We start from the raw sequence: 21,645 nt of genomic DNA, 5'->3' as shown, positions 1-21,645 counted from the left end.
GCCCCTTCCACTCAGCATCGTGCTGCGTGAGGGACAGCGCATCTGTTTCACTATAGCATTCCATCGCATGCTTGAACACTTGTGGGTTCTCTGAAGGCACAGCTTCGTTTCCTTGGGATGAATGCCCAGGAGTAGAATTGCTAAATCATGGGGTAAGCGCATGTGTTACTCTATCAGAAAGCACCAGAACGTCTCCTGGAGTGGTTGCAGCGTCTTACGGCACGACGGCATAGTTGTTCAGTCTGCAGACCCAGCAACCATTCAGTAGCTCCACATCGTCACCTGCACTTGGTGTCACTACTTATTGCCTTTTCGGCCATCCCCGCGTGTGGACAGTGTGTCTCATTGTGGCTTTCATTGGCATGTCCCCATGGCTGATGACGTTGGCCATCTTCCCACGTGCTCATTTGCCATTTGTACATCCACGCCGACCCAGTGTCTGTCTGGGGTCTTTCGCTCATGTTTTAACTGGATCGTTTGTTTTCTTCCTGTCGAGTTCTGAGAGTTTGTCACGTGTTCCGAATACAAGTTCTTTATCAGATACATGATTTGCAGATACTTTCTCTGTGTTTGTCTTTTAATTCTTGTAACTGGATCTTTTACAGAGCATAGCGTTCTAATTGCAGTTAAGTTCAGCTTAGCAGTTTACTATCATCGTGGAGCACGCAGATGCAGGGCTCATTTCACATTGGGGACCTTGTGTCCTGTGACTTTGCTAAACTTTCTTGTTAATTCACAGAGCTCCTTTTTAGAGATTCCTTCGGCTTTCCAACATGAGATAATAAGGAGATGCCACAGACAGCCCTGTGCACACACAGCCCACACCGTGGAGGGGATACCCCGATTTCTCAGTAACCGCAGACCGCCAGAACTCACCCGCGAGGAAACAGACAGCCTGCCGGGTACCGTAAGCGCCAAAGCATCTGAATTCAAAGCATCTGAATTCACGGTGAGGAACCTTCTGAAAAAGCCATCTCCAGACCCGGATGGGTTTACCGGCAAATTGTACCAAACATTTAAGGAATAACAGCCATTTCACGCAATCTTTTCCAGAAAACAAAAGAGGAAAAAAATAAAAGAGGCAATCCTTCTGTCTCTTTATTTCATCTTTGCTAACTTGTATGTATTGTATATATTTTTCTTGCCCCCTTCCCTGGCCAGGCCTCTGCTGCAGAGTCAGACAGGAGCAGGGAGAGGGGACATCCGGTTGTCCCTGTCTCGGGGGAGAGCGTTCAGTCTCCCCACTGCGGTCCTCGTTGGCTGTGGGTTTCTTCATAGACGCCCTTTATCAGGGTGTGGGGTCCCCGCCTTTCTGTGCCTCGCTCGCTCATTTTATCGTGAGTGAACACCGAATTATTTCCGGGGCTTTTTCTACATCAGTCGATACACTCAGGTGGTTTTTCCTACGTGGACTCCCAGCAAGCTGTGTTACATTTACTGATTTGCATATGGAGCCAGCCTCGCGTCTGGGGATAAACTCTATTTGGTTGTGGTGTACCTTTACATACACATCAGATTCTGTTTATGGATATTTTCTTGAGGATTTTTGCATCTGTGTGTGAGGGATACAGGTCGGCAGTCTTTCCGTGCAGTGTTCGTCTGGTTTTGGTATCAGAGTACTCCTGGCCTCGTTTAGGTTGGAAACCTTTTCTTCCTCTTCCGTTTTCTGGAAGAGATTGTGTGAAATGGCTGTTACTCCTTAAATGTTTGGTGGAATTTGCCGGTAAAGCCATCCGGGTCTGGGGATGGCTTTTTCAGAAGGTTCCTCACCGTGAATTCAGATGTTCAGTTGCGTTGGCGCTTACGGTACCGGGCAGGCTGTCTGTTTCCTCGCGGGTGAGTTCTGGCCGTCTGCGGTTACTGAGAAATCGGGGTATCCCCTCCACGGTGTGGGCCGTGTGTGCACAGAGCTGCCTGCATTTCCTCAACTGTTCGTGTGTCTCTGGAGTCCGCAGTGATAACACCTCTTTCTCCAGATACTGGGAATGGGAGCGTATTCGATCTCATGTTTGAAATGCAGCCTCTGGAAGGAGGCGTCATCGCAGCCGGGGGCATTGCCCCATCTCCCTCAGCGCGGTTCCCTGGGCCCTCGAGATGTCCCCCGGGAGTAGCAAATGAGGGGCGGCAGGAGGAACAGGAAGGCTGTTAAGCCGCTGGGGCAGCAGTTGGTGCCCAGGGGCAGAAAGTGCATACGCGCCCCCCAGTGACCTGCACGTCCTCGTGTGTTTCCAGAAGCATCAGGCTGCTCCCGGGGAGAGTCTCCCCAAAGGACGGGGGGACGCTCGGGGACGCTCTGCGCCTGGTTCATGATGCTCAAGGGGACCCTTCCGGGCGCGGTGGCTGCAGTGCTCATCAGTTCCTGTTTCATCCGTTTCCGATCAAGGCTCACAAGCTGGGTTGCTCTTGAAACCCTGGCGAAGTGAGTCCACGTGGAACTTTCTCTCCAGGTTCGCGCAGAGCTTGCTGGTGGTGCTGGCTCACCCGGCAGGGCCAGGAGCCAGGGTGTCCACAGCACGTCCTCCCTTATGGGATGCCTCGTGAACCCTAGAGTAGACGTTTCTAGGCTGACGGGCTGTGGGTTGGGGCTGCTGTCTCAGTCCGCTCGCGCTGCTGTAACCAAGCCCCGCAGGCCAGCGGCCTCTGAACAACACAGCCTTGTTTCTCATGGTTCTGGAGGCTGGAGGCCGGAGACCAGGGTGCTGGCCCGGCCGGGCCAGGGCCTGCTTCTAGGTCTCAGGTCACAAGCTTCATTCACGCTGCATCTTCACATGGGGGTGGGGGGGGGGCCGGGACCTGGGTCTCCCGGGGTCTCTTCTAGAGGGTACTAGTCCCTCTGCTGGGGCTCCGCCCTCACGACCCAGTCACCTCCCAAAGGCCCGCCTCCTGACGCCATCACATTGCGGGGCAGGATCTGACACGTGAGTTCTGGAGGACACAGACCTTCCTCCAGTAGATGCTGATATTGTAGCGTCTTCCTATATGAGGGAAAAGGTCAGAGCTGGGGAGCGATTCACAGAGCAAGATTAATTTTGCTTCATTTAATTAAACAGTCTGTGTCTCGGGGTTTTAGAGAGTAGGAGAGGGATTTATAAGCAGTCGAGGGAACGTGTTTTGCGCGTGCGGAAAGACTGCTCCGGGCACGCCAAAGCGCTGTCCTGCGTGCGTGTGCGGTTTCCTACGTGATTTCACGGCCGGGCGACCACCCTGGTTGCTGGGTTTGGGCCGCCGTTGGCCTCGCTGTCCCGTGGCAGGTGCATCCTCCTGCCCCCCGTCTGCTGTAGGCTGCGTGTGTGGCGTCTGGGGCGGGGACGTTCCAGGCGGGGCGCCGGGAGGGCCGTGCGGGGTGCGGGGCGCCCCCTGCGACCTTGTCCCTGCAGCAGCTGATACGACTTACCGCCCTTCTGGGTGTGATTTCCGGCCTTATTCTAAGGTAGCACGTTTCCCGTAGAAAGTGCAGAAAGGAGGGAAATTAACATCGGCTCCTTGGCCGAGAGCGTCGGGGGGGAGGGGCAGCCCTTTGGTGCCCACAGCCCCCATGTCTTCGGGGCTGAATTGTAGGCACTGAACGCCTACGTGCTGCCTCGAGGGGCGTCCATGGGGGTCTGAGGTCTCAGAAGACGGGCAGGAGGACCGAGAGGGTGTGGAAGTGCGTGGGGGGCACACGCTCCCAGGAAGGGGCTCCGTGTCCGCGTCCATGCGTGGCCACCAGGAGGGAAGCAGGCAAGGGCCGTGGGTGGCGGTCCCTCCAGGAGAGGAGGGCCCACGCCACGTGCGGTTAACTCTGGGGATTAATAATTCACCTTCTTTCCAGCAGGTCGGCGACATTTTAGTCTTGTGTTGTGATTGCTTGTTAAAGAGGAAGGGAGCCCGCCGTAAGGCCGAGCTTTCTGGAGCTTGTGCCTTAGAACCTCGCGGTTCCATAGTAACGAGAGGGCTGGGGGCCGTGGAGACAGAGCCCCATCTTGAGGAAAGTTCCAGTCGTTGACGTCGGATTCACATTTGTCAGTGCCCTCCGACACACCCCAGAAGGCAGCCGCCCCCTGCAGCATCCCAGGAGAACGGAACTCGTGGGAACGCACCGGCCGTCGGGCACGCACCTGCCGTGGGGGCCCCGTTCCGGGTATGGATGAGCACACACAGCGCGGTGAGGGGTGCCGTCTGGCTGTGTCCTGGAGGGGTGCCCGCACGCACCGACCAGCTCGGGCCCTGACACGGACGTTCCTGAGCGTGGCCCCACACAGAGGAAGCCCCCACCGTCCCAGCCAGACCCTTGTGTGTGTTCTGGACAGGAGTGACCTCTCTCTTCCCCAGACGGCCTCCGGGGTGAGCGTGTGCCCCGCTGGAGCATGCTCACCGTTGTCATGTGGTCCATAGCCGTCAGCGTGTCTGGGCAGATGCACGCACGCTGGCGAGGTCTTAGGGGTGTGGGGACCCGGGCAAACGCATGTGGCTTCCCTGGCAGTGGTCTCACAGAAGGGGAAGCCCTCCCTCTGCTGTCCAGGGCTCTTAGAGATGTAACCTGGCGGAGAGTCACAGATTGGCGGGAAGAGAAGGCATTGAGCCGCCACTGTGTTTGTGTGAGAAGGAGGGATCTTTCCTTTTGTTCATGCCATTTAGCCTTTTATGTGTCCGGTCCCAGGCAGCTCAAGGCGGGGGGAGGGGCTGGTCCCCAGCTCGCCACCCCGACTCCCCTGCAGAAACACAGGAGTCCTTCTCGACCCCACCCCTCTCCATCTCCCCCTGCACCATCGCCCGGCTGGAGACCCCTTTCCTCCCAGGTCTCAAAGCCCCGCCCCTCCCCCACCCCCGACCTGAGACTTGGGAATGAGCAGATTTCTGGGGGAGCCTCTGGGGTGAGTGTTTGCACAGTTTGGTGCGATGCAAGAAATCAGTAGCCACAAGGACAGCCCCCCTTGGCAGGTTGCAGATGAATTCTGTCCTCTGGCCGCACAGTTGACTCCGTCCCGTGGGAAAAGCCATTCTGGGCCTGTCGGAGATCATTCCAGTATATTCCTTTACTCCACGTAATGTTTTATGGAGCTGAGATTCACATAACATAAAACGGACCACGCTGCCGTGAACAACCCAGGGGCATCCGGGACATTCACAGCATGGGGCGACCTCCACCTGGGTCTGGTTCCGGGACACTTGTCACCCCAGGGGAGCCCCGTCCCCATTAGGCAGTCACCCCCCCGCCCTCCCCCACCCAGTTCTCCACTTCTCCTTCGAAGAGAAGTAACACCTCGTTGGTTCCTCATGAATAATGAGTCAAATAACATTCTTCACATGTCATTTTTTTTACAACGACCTTTTAACAACCATCCTGCCCTTGGCTGAGCCTCAGTGCCCTCCATGGGGTGCGGGGGCTGAGAATCTGGTCATGGTGGGGGGGAGGGGGTTGGTGAGCTTCCCACGTGGGCTTTCCCCGTCTTGTCGCCTGGGCGAAACTGAGTCACCGTCCTGGCTGGGGCTCTGCCCCCCCAGGCGAGTGCGCACTGGTTCATCTTCCCGTGACCAGTGGTGTGTAGTGTGTGAGAGGTTCACAGCTGTGGAGAGGGCTCAGTGCCAAGAACAGAAATATATCTGAAAACAAGAAAGAAATCCCATAGTGTTCGGAGCCCACGAGCGTGCGCTGTAGCCATACGCGGCCGCTGAGCAGGGCAGAACCTCGCCGCGGAACGGTCTTGGCCCCCGTGGTGGTGGCCGGGACGTGGCCTGGCCTGTCCCCAGAAGGCTGCGGGCCGCCTGCACACCCTGCTCCCGGCAGACTCAACATGAAGCGCGATTTTATTTAAAGCCTCCACTTGGTGAGGGCTGAACCTGTAAGTGGCCTGAGTCACGATTAGTCTGACTCGTGGGCCCTTGCCCTAGCGGGACCCGCAGGTTTTGAACTCTGTCATCCGCGACCCTGGCTTTTCCTGCTCCTGCAGCCACGTGGGGACGTGGGGACGGGCCTGTCCCAGCTCTGCAAAACCGGCAGCTGCGGGCGGGGGGTGCCGACTTGGAGCAGGAAGAGAAAGCCCCCGGGGAGCCCCACGGAGTAGATTCAGTGTTCCGGGAGACGGAGCCTGTCTGTGAGTCGGGCCGGCTTGTTCGGAGGACAGACGGCTGGCGTGAGCTTCAGGCACATCCTCCGCTCAGCGCGGGCTGTGGCTGCATCGTAGGCGGCCATGGAGGGCGGCGTTGGTCTGCGGCCCTGAGTGACCCGCATCGCCGTTAGCCAAAGCCCAGGATCTTAGGACATGTTCGTTTCTTCAGGTTTTAAAGAAAAAAAGTTTATTTATTTTGAGAGAGAGAGAGAGAGAGAGAATGAGTGGGGGAGGAGCAAAGAGAGAGGGAGCAAGAATCCCAAGCAGGCTCCGTGCTGTCAGTTCAGAGCCTGATGCAGGGCTTGAACCCACGAACTATGAGATCATAACCTGAGCCAAAAGCAAGTGTCAGACGCTCCACCAGCTGAGCCACCCATGCGCCCCGTTCCTTCACTTTTCACACATTCTGTCATCTTGTAAAAACCTGTTTTGTAGGGAAAACAGGGCTCACGTTATGCAGGTGTGCCCCAGGGAAAGGCATCTCCAGGCCGCGGGACTGCTCCTGCTAGCTTAAGGGGAGACCGTGGGTGTCCACTTCCCAGCTTTGCAGGAGACACAAGGACCACAGGGCTCGTGACCCTCCCTCTGGGAGTTAGGAAGGCACCCTGTTGGAGTCATGGAGCGGAGTTCCCCACGCGTCCCGGCGTCTATACCGGCGAGAAGCTGAGTTTCCGGGATTTGCGACACAGCGTGGCCGAGCCATTTCTAGGCTTGTCCGGACCAAACCGAGTCCGGCCAGCTGCTGGGAGAGGCGGGTTGCTGAAACTCACCCCACCCTCTCTTAAATCCAACCCGCTAATCCACGGCTGCTGCAGAAACACACGTCAGCCCCAGGGCCAGCGGGACTCCCGGGTCAGAGAGGCTGAGGACAAGTGGTTTCTGTGCACAGGCCACTCCCCACGGGAGGAGGCAGATGGGGGCGGGGCAGCTTTTCCAGGTTTGTTTTGACAGCTTTCTCGTGTGGACACGTCTCGTGGAGGCTGGCGGGCGTCCCCGTTGTCCCCTTGGCTACTGGACGAGGTATGGCGGCCCGAAGGACACACACCCACAATTTGGTGGCACTGTGGTCTTTATGTCCCCTTATATATTTAATTCTTTGGGGACGTTGTTAGTTTAAGCTGTCGAGGGTCTACTGGGAAGGGAGTTTCGCTGTGAACACCTGCCCGTGTCCCATCCTCATCCATAGCTAACACAGGCCTCTGGAAGGTCCCGGATGGTTGTTGGCCATGTTCCTTCTAGAAAATGCTTCCCACTGACAGCGGGGAGCCCTGGGTTAGAGGCTAGTGCACATGTGTCTGCCTGAGCGGGAGCCCCAGAAGTTTTCCATCTGTGGGATATTTAAGTCACCCACCACGTCCTCCTCAGAAAGCCTGTCATGTGGACTGCACCACGTTCGGGGAGAGAGCGTTCTGCGGTCCCAGGGATCCTGGCCAGGCCTTCCCTGCCTCCGGGGGCCCAGGGAGCTCCCCTTCCATGTCAGGAAACCCCCACCGTTGTTACCTTTCACACTGTACGTAGTCTGCTTGCAAAAGGCAAATTGAAAGGAAATGCTTAAGAAGATTTAAAAACATATTCTAGAATGTGTGTCGAGGTGGAAAATCAGCTCATTTAAGGGATCAGCTTTTCCGGTTTGGAGCGGTTCGTGAGTTCCTTGCGCAGACGCAGAGCGGTTGTGCGCTTCGGTTCCCGCTGCGGCCCATCCGTGGTGAGGGTCCGGGGGACGCGGCCTGAACCCAGGAGGCCTCTGTGAGTCGCTGACCGCTGGCTGGGGTGTCCTCCCCGTGAGAGCAGGGACCGGGCCGTCCGCGAGGCTGGCTTCGAGGCTCGGATGGTCGGGGTCACTCACTCGTGCTTCAGACCTGTGCCCTCTGGCGCTGTGTCGACTCCCCCCGGGCGCGGGCGGGCCACGTGTGGCTGGTCAGAGCCGCGGGTGTGGACATGTGCCGCAGGCTGGGAAGACCTGGGCTCAGGAGGGGCTGTTCAGTACCCTGTTCGTGGCTGTGAGTTGCTTGTGATTGTCTTCGGATTTGCGTTGGGCTGAGTGAAAGATGCTGTAAGAACTAATTTCAGCTGTTTGTTTTTACTCTTTCAACGTGACTTCTGGAAACATCTGAAACCGCACACTTGGCTTGAATGTGGCTCACCGGGCGTCTCGGTCGGCAGCACGGATCCAGCAGGGGGGACCCTGTTTCTTTCGGTTCCTGCATCCGCCAGGCCCGGCCCGGGGGGCTGGGAGGCCCTGACTAGAAACAGACACTCAGGCTTTGAGTAAACCGCTGGACCCGCGTTAAGCGCCACCGTTTCCCCACTTCCGTGGACATTTGCGGACAGATGGCCGGCCCTCATCAGACAAGTGGGTTCGGCGTTCGTTTGTGTTTCTCCGGCGCGGGGGCCCCAGCCCTCTGCTTGGCGAGCGCGCTTGGGCCCCGAAAGGCCCCCCAGGCTCCCTGTTCTCCGAGCCTCCGTATCCCTGTTTTCCGTGGACGCAGCTGTTGGTGAGCCGAGCCCACGCGGCGGTGACGGAGAGACCGCCGTTTAACCCTGTCCTGCCCCCAGATGTGCGGCTGCATGGGCTTCCCTGGGTCCTGCTGACGGGGGCCACCGTGGGGGCCGCTGTGGGCCGCGCGGGAGTCCCGGGAAGAGGCCCGTGGGCGTTCCCACATCTGGCTGGGCTATTTATATCCCACAAAGGCCCGTTTTCCTCTGAAAGCGTGGGCATGTGGCAATGCTGTCATGCACACGGGCAGAGCCAGTGAAACGAGCCTTTCATTAAATGACTGGCTGGTGCGTCCAACACGTTCTCATCCATGTGCCCCGGCCTCGGGGCGTCACATCTGCCCTGCTGCGTGCTGCCGGCACGTGTACTGGGCGTGGGCGGAGTGCGGCCCCCAGGGGGGCCCCACTCCCAGTGTCCTGTGTCTCGATGGCATGCCCACGCCCCCCCCCCCGGGGGGAGGACAGGCCCCTGCAGACCCCCTGTCTGCACTGCAGTCCCGTGCAGGGCAGCGAGATGGTCCGGGGTGCACGGGAGGGAAATCCAGTGGGGAGGGGTGCGGAGAGGAAGAGCCTCATTGAGAAGGGCAGCTGAGGAAGGGAAGATAGCACCATGCCTGGGTTGGGGAGGAGCGCTCCAGGCAGAGGGGACAGCAGCTGCAAAGGCCCTGAGGCAGCAGTGCGCCTCCTGCGTTCAGAGGACGTGGGGAGCCTGGGGGCTTCTTGGCGCTGGGGGTCCTGAGATGGGAGCCGTGGAGCCAAGAGTTTGGAAAGGCCCGCAGGCTTCCGGGGAGAATGGAGTACCTGGGGTGCAGGGTGCCCGCGTAGGAGGCCGTGAGGTGGTCTGGAAAGAGGATGGAGACACAGGCGAGGGTGCAGCAGCCGGGCTGGGACGATGGCCCGATTGCCTCTTGCTGAAAGGTGGAGCCTGGGGTGGGTGGGGGTCAAGGATGCCCTTAGGTCTGGCCGATCGACTAGAGAGTGGAGGCCAGCCCCCCACTCCCCCAGGAGGTGTCGGCGGACCAGCCGGGGCAGAGGGCCAGTCTCCCGGAGGGTGGGCAGCCTGCCTGGGGAAAAGCCTCATTCGTTCGTCCATCGGCTGAGGTTGGCTGTGCGGGACGCGGGACGGGCCAGCCCCCGGGGAGCCCCCGCCACAACTGGAGAGACGGGTCAGGTGCACGAAGGTACGAAGGTGGGGAGTGGCAGGGTTCCCAGGGGTCTCAGCAGGTGGCTGTGTGCCGGGTGGTGGCGGGGGGAGCGGCAGAGGTCCTAAAGGGCACCCACTGAGCTCTGCGGGGTGCTGGCCGCCAAGGCATCTGGAAGCAGGGCTGGGAGTGTGGGAGAGGCAGAGGCCACCCATGGGGAGCCCTGGCCTGGTTTTCGGAGTCTGTGCAGCCTGTGTGGTTGGGGACAGGAGTGGCTTTAGGAAGGAGGCGCCTCCCTCCTCCAGTGCAGACCTCCTACCCTACCCTCCTCATGCCTGTCTTCCCCAGGAAGGGCAAGTCACCCCCCAGGGGCATGGACGGCCCCACCTCTGGGTCAAGCGGGGCCCTCGTTTCCGCAGGCACATCTGCCTACTGCCTCACTGTAAACCAGGAGGGGCCAGGTTGTGTTCATCACAGAGGAGAGTTCGTGTGTCTTGTGGTCTCGGCCGTATTTGGGGGAGGGGATGATTACTGACCGGCCGGGGCTCCCTCGTGAACTTGGACCGGGTCCTACTTGGAGCCACCCGCCCAGGCTCCGGGATTGGTGTTGTGGTCCCTTGTAGCATGCTGAAGAGTGGCCCCCAAAGAAGTCACGTCCCAGGCCCTGGAACTTGAGTGCCACCTTGTCTAGAAACAGTCTCTATGCCGCCGTGATTCAGTTATGGATGTTGTGGGGAGGTGACCCTCGGTTGCCGGGTGGGCCTGAAATGCCATCACAGTGGCCTTCTGGGAGGAGGTGGCAGGGGCGGGCAGGGAGGCTGAAACACAAGAGAAGGTGACGTGAACACAGGAGCTGAGATTAGAGTGGTTTGGGCACAAAGGCTGGTTTTAGGTGGCAGCTTGACGGGCTGCCGGTGCCCACGTACTTGGTCTGGCAGCCTTCTGGGCATGACTGTGAGGGTGTTTCTGGATGAGATTAGCACTTGAATCAGAGGGCCCAGGAAAGCAGACTCCTCCTCAGTGGGGGTGGGCCTTGTCCAATCAGGTGAGGGCCTGGATGGAGCAGAGAGGCAGAGTAAGGGAGAATGCCCTCTCTGCTTTGGGCTGGGTTGTGGTTCTGTCCCGCATTCAGGGCTGGACTGGACACACCATCTACCCTCCTGGGTCTCCAGGTTGCCGACTGCACATCTCAGGGCCGATCAGCCTGCATGACTGCGTGATCTGATTTATTATACTAAATCTCCTTCCGTGTACACGTCCTGTCGATGCTTTTCCTCTGGGGACCCCGACTAACCCAGTGGCCACAGATTAAGGGATGCGGGCAGCCACCAGAAGCTGGCAGGCGCAAGGGAGGGTCCCGTCCGGAGCCTGTGGAGGGGCCGCGGCCCTGCTGACACCATCGTCTCAGCCCGGTGAAACCGATTTCAGACTCGTGGCCTCCAGAACAGCAAGAGAATAGATTTCTGTTGTTCTGAGCCACCCAGTTTGCGGTCCTCTGTTCGAGCCGCCACAGGAAAAGAAGCCAGTATACACAGCCAGTGTAAACAGTGCTCCCCTAAATACCCTGGCCACACGCACAGGCTGTTATTCCGTGCGTGGATTTCAGGGAGCGGGACCACTGGGTCAGGGCGTGTGTCTCTTTGTTTTGTAGATCTTGCCAGAGAGGTTTGCCAGCGTATCTAACGGCTGGTCTTTTCCCCGTGAGGACGTGCGCCTGCCCTGAGCCCGGCCTGCGTTCTCAGCAGTGGGCGAGCGGGGTCTGTCTGACTGTCAGTGTGCGGGGGACGCGGCCGCGGCTTTGCTACGTGACGCGTGTGTCCCTGCGTGCTGGTGAGGTAGGGTCTCTGCGTTCTTGTTCCTCCCGGGCTGTGTCTATGTCGCCCGTTTGTAGGGCTGTTTGTTACAGGGACTGGTGATCCCTTGCCGCCTTGAACATGCTTGTTCCCTGCCCTGCTGTTCGCTGCTCACTGTCATCGGTGTGTCCTTTATCCTCAGGATCAAGTCCTTTTACGCTTGACTGTGTCTGTGTGTCTTCTACGACTTCTGGCTCCGGCGTCTGGGAGGCAGATCACACGGCTGTCCCTTGATTGCCTGTCTCGCACCGTATCGTCTTGTGTACTTGGGTCCAGCCCTCGAGCATGTCTAGGATGCTTCTGTACGACGTAGACTGAGGTTTTCGAGGGAGGGGAGTCTGTGTTTATGTCCTTCCAGTGTCCCGGCACGAATCGATAGTCCACCCTTCCACCTGTGAATCGAGCTTCCGCTCTGCTCTGCCCCTCTGGGGACTGTCCATCTCCCCCCCCCTCCCCCCCGCACCCGAGCCGTGCGCCAGCACCTGACGGGTAGCAGCCGTACCGGGTGTTTCCGTGTGGGTGAAGGAACCCCCTTCCCTGCGCTCCGTGACACGAGGGGGCGTCGCATGAGTGCGCGTGCACGTTGACGCGTTTCTCGTGGCCTCTGGGCAGAGGGTGGTCCGGGTGGACGTACGATAGTGTGGCCAGGGACAGCAAGGAGGACGGTGGGGTGGCGATGGGAGGGAGAGCCAGGCAGAAAGGGACACGGAAACTGTCGCGTCGTGTACGATTACCCCTCTGTGCACACAGGTTATTGAGCAAGGGAAATAGTATCTGAGGAACGAGGCATCAGACAGGCAGCAGGGTTATCCTGGGGGAGAGACAAGACAGCACATCCCACTGGCTCCGCCACTGTATCGGGATGTGCCGTGGCGTGGGTTTCCTCTGGGTGTGGGTTCTTACTTTGTGCACGGTGAGGCGTGCGTGTGGATGGTGCGGGTGTGGGGGGGGAGTGCACGTGCACCATGAGGGTGTGTGCGGGAGCGTGCGTGCACGGTGGGGGTGCGTGTGCGGGAGCGTGCGTGCATGGTGTGAGGGGGGTAGTGCGCGTGCACGGTGGAGGAGTGCGCATGCACGTGAGGGTGCGTGTGCGGGTGCATGGTGGGGAGTGTGGGGGGAATGCGTGTGCACCATGAGGGTGCGTGTGCGGGAGCATGCGTGCACGGTGGAGGGGTGCACATGCACGTGAGGGTGCGTGTGCGGGTGCATGGTGGGGGGTGTGGGGGGAATGCGTGTGCACCATGAGGGTGCGTGTGCGGGAGCATGCGTGCACGGTGGAGGGGTGCACATGCACGTGAGGGTGCGTGTGCGGGTGCATGGTGGGGGGTGTGGGGGGGAGTGCGTGTGCACGGTGAGAGTGGGGGGGGACTGCGCGTGCACCATGGGTGTGTGTGTGCATAGTGGAGGGCTGATGTGCACGGTGGGGCGTGTGCGTGCACATTATGTGTGCAGATGTACCATATCGTACACAGGTACCACGTGTGTGACTTTGGCTGCCCTCGCAAACTCATACCCAGGCACTGACTCGGACCCTGTGAACAACGGTCCCTTGCTTCCCCAGATGCCCTCTGTGCCCTGCTGTACTGCCCGAGCTGGGATGGCCCCACCCCTGCTGGGAGCCCGGTGAGGTCAAGGCCGGCACTTACCCGCCCGCGACCCCGGCCCCACCCACAGCACAGGGGCAGGGGCAGGGGTGCCTTGAGCATCATGCCCTGCACCCACAGGGCTGAAAGCTGGCAGGTCCACAGGAAGACACCGGCCTGAGCAGGCGTGGGGTGGGGTGGGCACAGGTGCCGCAGGCCAAGGCTCTCCAGTCCTGTTCTGCCCCCGCAGGCCCTCCTTCGGTGGCTGCTGGTGGCCCAGCCCGCTCCACAGGTGGCAGGCACGGGTGGGTGGGGACCAGGGTACACATGCCAGGCAGGCTTATTTCTTTCCCAAATACCCGGGTGACAGAGTCTCCACAGGAGCAGATTGTGGTACATCTGCTCCAAGGTCAGTGGAAGGTGAACTGGGAGCCTCCCTAGGGAGAAAGATGGGGGAGCAGGCCCCGTGGGCAGGAGGGGAGGATGGGGGGCGGACCCCATGGGCAGGAGGGGAGGATGGGGAGCAGGCCTCCCAGGGAGGAGAGGACAGGGAGGAGGCCCTCTGGGGAGGACGGAGAGCAGGACCCCGTGGTCAGGAAGGGAGGGTGGAGAGCAGACCCTCTGGGCCGAAGGGGAGGACGAGAGGACAGGGAGGAGGCCCTCTGGGGAGGAGGGGAGGATGGGGAGGACGTTCTCTGAGGAAGAGGGGAGGACGGGGAGCTAAGGAGGGTTTTGCGCAGGCCCAGGAGGGAAAGCCAGGAGCAGGAATCACTAGACTGGAGTCTGAGATGAGAAGGGCTGTGATCAGTGATCAGGAAGCAGCCGTGAACACAGGGGGTGCCTCGGGAGCCGGCATTCGGGACCCTACGGCCCTGAGGAGGAGCCCCCAGGCCTGAGGGGTTGGTACCATCTCCTCTCTCCTCTGGGTTCCCCGTACCCCCTTGTCCAGCCAGAGAGCTGTCCAGGCTGTGCCCAGAGCCCAGCGTCCCCCCGGAGATCAATACCCCGGCCACGTGGTCCCCGGCCCTGCTGTGCTGGGCTCTCTCACCTCAGGGCCTCTGGGTTCTGTGCCTGGGAACTCACATCCTGGCGCGTGACTGGACGATGGCGCACCCACCACACAGACCCCCTGGAACATCCCCCGCGATGGCCTCTCCATCGAGGCCTTGGATTTCCTGGGGGGTCAGGGGCATGGTACTCGGAAGGGCCTGGGCTGTGTTTGAAGGGTGTGGAGCATGGCTTGCGTGGCTGATGTGTGGAGGGTGCCCCAGCAGAGGGCAGGGACGAGGTGGGGGGGGTCCACGTGGCCGAGAACGGCAGTGGCGCTGCATGGGCTTTGTGCAGGGGAGGGGTCTCCGGGAGAGAAACCTGTGCCCTGGGTGGGCCCAGCGAAGGTCAGGTTCAGAGAGAGGGTGATGGTCCATTGTCTGTCTGAAATGTTCTTGGGGACGCTGAGGCAGGATGTGCTCTGGGGCCGTGACTAAGACCAGAATTATAGGGGCGCCTGGGTGGCGCAGTCGGTTGGGCGTCCGACTTCAGCCAGGTCGCGATCTCGCGGTCCGTGAGTTCCAGCCCCGCGTCGGGCTCTGGGCTGATGGCTCAGAGCCTGGAGCCTGTTTCCGATTCTGTGTCTCCCTCTCTCTCTCTGCCCCTCCCCCGTTCATGCTCTGTCTCTCTCTGTCCCAAAAATAAATAAACGTTGAAAAAAAAAAAAATTTAAAAAAAAAAAAAAGAATTATATATGGTGTGTTGATGGGCCAAGTAGGTTGAATTAATGTTTAAAATTGAGGGGCGCCTGGGTGGCGCAGTCGGTTAAGCGTCCGACTTCAGCCAGGTCACGATCTCGCGGTCCGTGAGTTCGAGCCCCGCGTCGGGCTCTGGGCTGATGGCTCGGAGCCTGGAGCCTGTTTCCGATTCTGTGTCTCCCTCTCTCTCTGCCCCTCCCCCGTTCATGCTCTGTCTCTCTCTGTCCCAAAAATAAATAAAAAACGTTGAAAAAAAAAAAATTTAAAATTGATACTGAGATATGGTGAACCCGAACACAAGTCTGTTTTCATTTGGCCAAAATTTGTGCAGTGAGTTCTTTGCTACTTTTTTTATAAAGGAAAGTCAGTGCAGTACCTGGCCTGCAAATAGGGTTTTAAACAGTAGACACTTATGGGGCGCCTGGGGGGCTCAGTCGGTTGGGCGTCCAACTTTGGCTCAGGTCACGATCTCGCGGGCGGTGGGTTCGAGCCCCGCGTCGGGCTCTGGGCTGACGGCTCGGAGCCTGGAGCCTGCTTTGGGTTCTGCGTCTCCCTCTCTCCCTGCCCCTCCTCCATTCACGCTCTGTTTGTCTCTCAAAAAATAAACATTAAAAAAAGTTAATAGTAGATACTTCTCTTGCTTCTTACTGAGCTCCGGGTGAACTCCGGGGCCTGCAGTCGTCCTGAGATGTGCCTGCTGAGCGAGCCTGGAGTCAAGTGCACTTTTTCGATGGAAATGGGATCCAGTTCAAAACATCCTGTTCTTTAATTAGCCAGCGCAGGACTGTAAGTCTGTGAAAACATCCTCAAATTGCAGCGCGCACTGCAGACTTCATAAACGTCTCAAGATAGGTAAATTGTGTGCAATTGCGGTCAAAGAACATAATTCTGGAGTTCGTTGTCTCGAAATAGCTTTGAGGCCAGAAACATTCTTGGTCTGTCACAAATGACAGGATAAAGCATGTTCTTAACGCAGGTGTCCCTGGGGCCACTGTCAGCCTGCGATGCGGGGGTTTGCGTCTGGTTTCCTTGCGTCTGGTTTCCAGACCTGCTCAGCGCCCCCGGCTCCCCGGGCACCCGCCGTGGAGTGCGCCTTCTTGGACTTCCCACGCGTGCCGTCATGAGACCGGGGAGGCCCTGAAAGTTGCCCCAAACCCACGGGAGCCCGTGTGAGCTGCACCTGCTGTGGCCACCCTGCCTTTCCTTCTTCTCCTCCCCCTCCCCCTCCCCCTCCCCCTCCTCCTCCTCCTCCTCCTCCTCCTCCTCCTTCTCTTCCTCCTCCTCCTTCTTCGCCTGGTGCTGGGGGTGTGGTCACCCAGGCTCTGGGAGGGCGGTGGAGGAGGGAGAGGTCCCGGGGACAGAGGCCTGGAATCAGGTGGCCTGTTCCGTGCAGGGCCTGCCTCCTTCTTCTCATCACCATCTTATTGCGTCTCCTGCCCCGGCTGCTTCGCGGGTTCCTAGGTGCCCAGTTAGAAGGGGCAAGGGCCATCCGCTTCCCGGCTGGGAGGGACCTCATCTTCGTGTGCTGAGAGTAGGGATCTTAGACCCGGAGGTGGGGACCCAGCAAGTGTCTGTCCTGCCAGGCTGCACCCTGCACCTGTAGCACAGCGTCCGTCCATCGCGCAGACGTGGCCAATCCCTTTCTTGCTCATAACCAAGGCTCGAGCACTCGGCGTGTTGTGATGGTCACCTGTGCCCGCCCAGGTCACATTTCTGCTTCCTTCAGCGCTGGACACGTCAGCCAGACCTCCGTCCTGGTGACCGCTGTGACGGGAGTCAGCACAGGCTGTAGGGGGCACACGTAGGTCAGTGTCCAATGTCACCGAGCACCGCTGTGTCCCAGGCCCGCGTCCTCCTCTTGTGGAGGGTGGGGTCGCCCGCGGCTTCTGTGGGAGCCTGCCCGCCCACTGCCCATGTCCTTGGGCTTGTTCGAGACCAGGGTGGGTGCCACCGTCCCCTCCGGGTGCCTCTCTCCAGGCCTGCAGGGTCACACGGGTGCCGGTGCTGTGGGTGACGTGCACCCACAGGGGCCAGGAGGCGGCGCTGGTCCCTCGCCAGCACTTGGTTTGGTTCCCCGGGTGAGTCGCGCTCTGCCCAGCTGTGCCGTGGCCCGCAATGTGCAGGCGCTCTGCCTACGTCCCTGCCTCATCTGCCCTGACTGCAAACCCAGGCGCCCCGACCCTCCCCGTTTCCCAGGCCGGATGCTCGGAGGGGCCGAGGGGCTTCCTCAGGGCCCCTCAGAGCCTGCTTGCTCGCCTGTCCTCGTCCCGGAGCCCCAAGCCCTCGGTAACTGCGGTGGCCTGGCCTGCAGGACCCTCGGGCACTTACTGTGTGTCCTCACGTGGCTCTAAGTGGCCTTTCTCCTGGGGGAAGCACACCCCTTGTCCTTCCTCGGCCTGGGCCCTGAATGGGCCCACACACAAGAACAATCGAGCCCACATCGTGCACAGCCCGCCATTGATAGGGACGAGAATGGGGCAAGCGTGTTCCACGGCCCGAGGGAGGCTCACCGCACCGCCTTGTCCCGCTGCTGAAGGGCGCCTTGTGGTCCCCGAGGCTGGTCCCAGCGGCCCCGCCCAGGCTCGTCCCCGAGGCTCCCCCTCCCCCGCGTCAGGACCGACGCCCCTGCAGCAGAGGTCCCCGGAGGCGGAGGCGGCGAGGGCTGGGCCGGTGGGGTCCTGAGCGCCGTCCTCCCGTGGCCAGTGCGGGAGCGCAGCCCCGGGAGAGGTGAGGCTGGCCGGGCGGGCGGCAGGGGTTTGGCAGGCGGCCAGACGTCCAGTGTGTTTTCTTCTTTCCTGTTTTACAGAGGACATGACTTGTCACGTTCCAGTAGAAAACCCAGAGCTCGCTCAAAGCCCTGGGTACGAGAATGTGTGAAAATCCGAGCTCGATCTTGCTGAGTGTTTGCCGCGTGTGGTGGTGTTTGACCCTTCCCCGAGGAACGGGGGTGCTAGCGGCCAGCCCTGCCTGGCTGGCGGGGGACTGTGCACAGGGCGGCTGGGTCCCTGGCGCACCTGTGTGTGTCATCAGCCCTGCGGACGGACGGACGACGGGCTGTCTTTTTCCCGGCTGTCGTGGCTCAGGGGAGGAGGAGGAGACAGCTGAGTAAGGAGGCCGGCATCCTTCTGGCCCCCATGACCGAGGCACGAATGGCCAGCCACCCTTCCCGAGGACCGGAGGAGCCTGTCCGTGAGAAGTCCGTTTGTCTGTCCCGCTGGCCAGCAGGCGTGATTCTGGGCGGGCGCTCTGCTGGCCTGGGCGTTGTCCCGGGTCCCTGCCTGGGGGGCTGATTCAGGTCCCCGTGGACGCATCTCGTGCATACTCTTCAAGGAAGCTGGTGAAGGCCGTGGGCGCCGTGGGAGTGGCCGGGGGCAGGGGACACCAGGCCTGGCTGTCCGGGGACGGCGCTGGGGAGGGCCGGTGTGGGTGGGATGTGTAGGCCAGGCTCCTGACGCTGGCAGCTCTGTGCAGGGGAGCGGTGCGGCTGCCGTGCAGGGTCTGGGCTGGGTCGTGGTGGGCACAGCCACGTGCACGCCAGGCGCCCTGTCCAGTCTGGCCCGGAGACCTGGGGCAGGTGCAGTCCCTGGGGGGGCGGGGCTGTGGGAGAGGGCCAGAAGCACCGGGAAACCCGCAGCGCCTGCTTGAAGAGGCCGCCAGTGTTTAGGGGCCTCCTGAAAAGATGCTGTGCGGGGAGAGCCCGGGGTCTGGGAGCTGCTGGGGCTTGTTCTGAGCTTGGAATTCAGGCTGGAGGGGCTCTCCACAGGGTGCTTGTTAGCCTTCTAGAATTGGGGTAAAATTTGCATTTGAATGACCGCTCTGGCCAAGATTGCCTTGGAATGTGTCGGTTTCCTGGTTGTTTTGCATTTCGAGTGAACAGTCTCTTAGAGCTTTATCCTACCAGCAGTTCTTAAAGCTAACAAACCCTACCTGAAGGTTGCCCTTCTCCTGATTTCCCAGCGTGCCCGTCTGTGTTGGCACCTCCCACGCAGTGCAGGAACCCCTCCCCACCGTCCTGCTGGCCGGGAGCTTCAGAGCTCTCAGAAGGCAGACCAGTTATGTTCGGACTTCCCAGAATGAAAAAATCACGTGTTGATTACTTCTCGGCATCAAGAAATCAGAAGTCCACCAAAAAAAGTAGTTTGTTTTCTAGAAACAGAACCGAGGAGGTGTGCCCGTACGGGGCCACATGACCAAAGAGCAGGAGGGGTCTGTAGGGGCCTGCAGGAGGCAGAAGACTGGCTCCTGTGGACATCCATGTCCAAATCCCTGGGACCTGTGACTACAGTTCACCCTTGAACAACGTGGGGGTTGGGGGCACCGACCCCCGCACGGTTGGAAATCTGTGTGGAACGTTCGTCTCTGCAAAGGCTTAACCACTAATATACTGAGTGTTGACCAGAAACCTGACTGATAACCATCAACAGCCAATTAACACTTATGTTGCATGTTGCTTGTATCCCTGTGCTGTGTTCCTAGAGTAAAGGAAGCTGGAGAAAAGAAACCATCATTAAGGAAACGGTAAGGAAGAGAAAAGACATTTACAGGAGGAGACTGTATCTATTGAAAAAAATGAACGTATGTAGGTGGACGGTGCGATTCAAACCCGTGTTGTTGAAGGGTCAACTGTATGTTACCAGTGGAGGGACTTCACAGGTGTGATTAAGTTCAGGCTCTTGAGATGGGAGATTATCCTGGATTCTCTGGGCGGGGCCTAAATGTAATCACAAGGTTCCTAAATGAGAGAGAGTCTGGAGGGCAGAGGGGAGAGGGGGTGCTGTGGGTGAAGGGAGAGAAAAGCTTTTCCTCTACTCTCTTAGATCCTGTGAGTGGGGCCTGTGAATTAAACTGACAAATGACAGATTAACAGGAAAAAAGGCACCTACGTTTTAATACCGTCACATGCGCAGGAGCTTTTCAGAAAAGAAGTAAAAACCCAAGGAAGCAGTTAGACTTGGGGTCTGTGTAGCGTTGTAACCAAGGGCAATAAATTGGTAAGCGACGAGATAAAGGGAAGGCGATTTGGGCTCGTAGGGGCCGTAAATTGTGGGCAGGTGACTAGGAAACTGGTAAGTAAGGGATGTTTCGTAAGGTCCGGTCTGCAGAGTCATCTTGGTGCCTTCTCAGGGACACTTTTACGAAGGGAAATCTGTGTCCGGCTTTTATGCAGGACGCTATTTTGTCAGTTGCCTTCAGCTGAAAATAATCCTTCTGCCAAAGTGGCCTGCCTGGGCGTGGCCTGTTCTGACCCTCTTCACTGGCTCCTGAAGACAGAGGAAGGGACGAGATGAGCCCAGGAAGGTGGTGGCCTCAGGAGGCTGGAAAGGCAAGGGAATGGATTCCCCCGGAGCCTCCAGAAGGACCCAGCCGATTCGTGGGTGCTGGCCCAGCAAGCCCCATGTCAGGCTTGTGAGCTCGGAACTGATGTGTAACAGATTTATGTCGTGTGAAGCCACTGAGTTGGTGGTGATTTTCAGCCGTAGGAAACCAACGTGGCCCCTCGGGGTGCGGTCTTGCGCTCAGAGAAGCTTCGCGTCCATTTAGAGGGACACGGCCACGAACGTGGCCACGTAGTGGAGAAGATGTGAAGGCCAGCATGCAAGTGCATCTTGCGGGCCGGTGGTGCTCGGACCATAGCGTGTCTCGGGATCACCTGGAGGGCTTGTGCAGACGGGGGCCGTGGGGGGCGACCCATGTGCGTGTGCCCCCAGGACCCCGCTCGCTCCTGCTGCTGGTCTGGGACGGAGCTCTGAGCCACTCCCTGTAGGCGTGGGCGCAGCTGGTGCGTAGAGCGGCGGCAGCAGCTCGGGAGGAGCCGACGTCCCGCCGGTGGAGGACTGTACCCCGGGAGGGGACGGCGTGTGTCTTGGGACGTGTGTGGGGCTCGGCTTCTGTGAGAGGGATGGGGCGGGAGGGCAGGCCGTCGCTGGGCCAGGCCGGCCAGACCCCTTCCTGCCCCAGGGACCCGGCCGGCGCTGTGCACGGGGTGTCGTGCCGTCAGGGTCAGTTGGACGGGCAGGCCCCCCGCGTGCACGCGCAGAGGAGGTGTGAGCGGGGCCTGGGAGAGCGCTTCCCCGGGGCCACACGGGCAGCGGCCGATCCGGGCAGACGCAGCCAGCAGCCCCCGGTGCGCGTGAGGGCGGCTGCGGGTTCCAGATGCAAGAGCCCGCGGCCGACCCTGGGCGCCCCGCTGCTGCCACACTGCCCTGGTCGGATCGTGCCCCGTCACGGGTCCCCGTGTGTCCTCGCCCGTGAGGCCGGCTGGCTCGTACGTCCGTCAGCGCATCCTGACCTTTCAGTTCCACACGCAGCCCTAGTCGGACCCCAGATGTCGGACCCCCTCCTTCCTCGGCCACGGTTCACGACTTGGGGTGCCTGTTTTCCAGCTCCGTGTTTGCGGGGGACACGTGGGGGCTGCCATCCTTGCGGCTGAGGACTAGCTCTGTGTCAGCAAGGCCAGCGGATTTATTTCCTTTACGGTTGCTTCCGGCTTCTTCTGGAACGTCCTGGAAGCCAGATGATTGGAGCCTTTCTCCAGCACCCGGCCCCCGACCCCCTCCTGCAGGCCCGATCGCAGGACGCAGGACCCCCACTGTCCCCGAACTCGGGTCTGGGGGGAAGGCCATGCATAGGGTACGATCTGAACCTCGAGTTTGGGGGAGGTGGCATCATATAGGAGCGAGAAACGTGACACTTCCCGCCAGTCACTGTTGATGTCCCCAAGGGGGCCTTCAGGGGAA

The 21,645-nt window shown here is 59.9% G+C and overlaps 1 protein-coding gene across 3 annotated transcripts in view; it reads left to right on the top strand.

The window, feature by feature from the left end:
* The window catches only part of LOC112868537 (semaphorin-4D), an 86,363-nt gene that overhangs the window by 21,770 nt on the left and 42,948 nt on the right, over positions 1-21,645 (top strand). Inside the window, exon 1 of one of the 3 annotated variants that reach the window (XM_086684822.1) lies at positions 17,532-17,635. The exons of the other annotated variants lie outside the window; for them this stretch is intronic. The gene's annotated coding sequence lies outside the window, so the exon portion shown is untranslated. Of the gene's footprint in view, positions 1-17,531; positions 17,636-21,645 lie in introns of those variants that run through there. 3 annotated transcript variants of the gene reach the window in all.

This window comes from Puma concolor, chromosome D4 (assembly GCF_028749965.1).
Source record: "Puma concolor isolate L17-30 chromosome D4, mPumCon1.1.hap2, whole genome shotgun sequence".
NCBI lineage: Eukaryota > Metazoa > Chordata > Mammalia > Carnivora > Felidae > Puma > Puma concolor.
The sequence above is the reverse complement of the archived record's forward strand: the minus strand, read 5'-3'. Positions and strand labels throughout refer to the sequence as shown.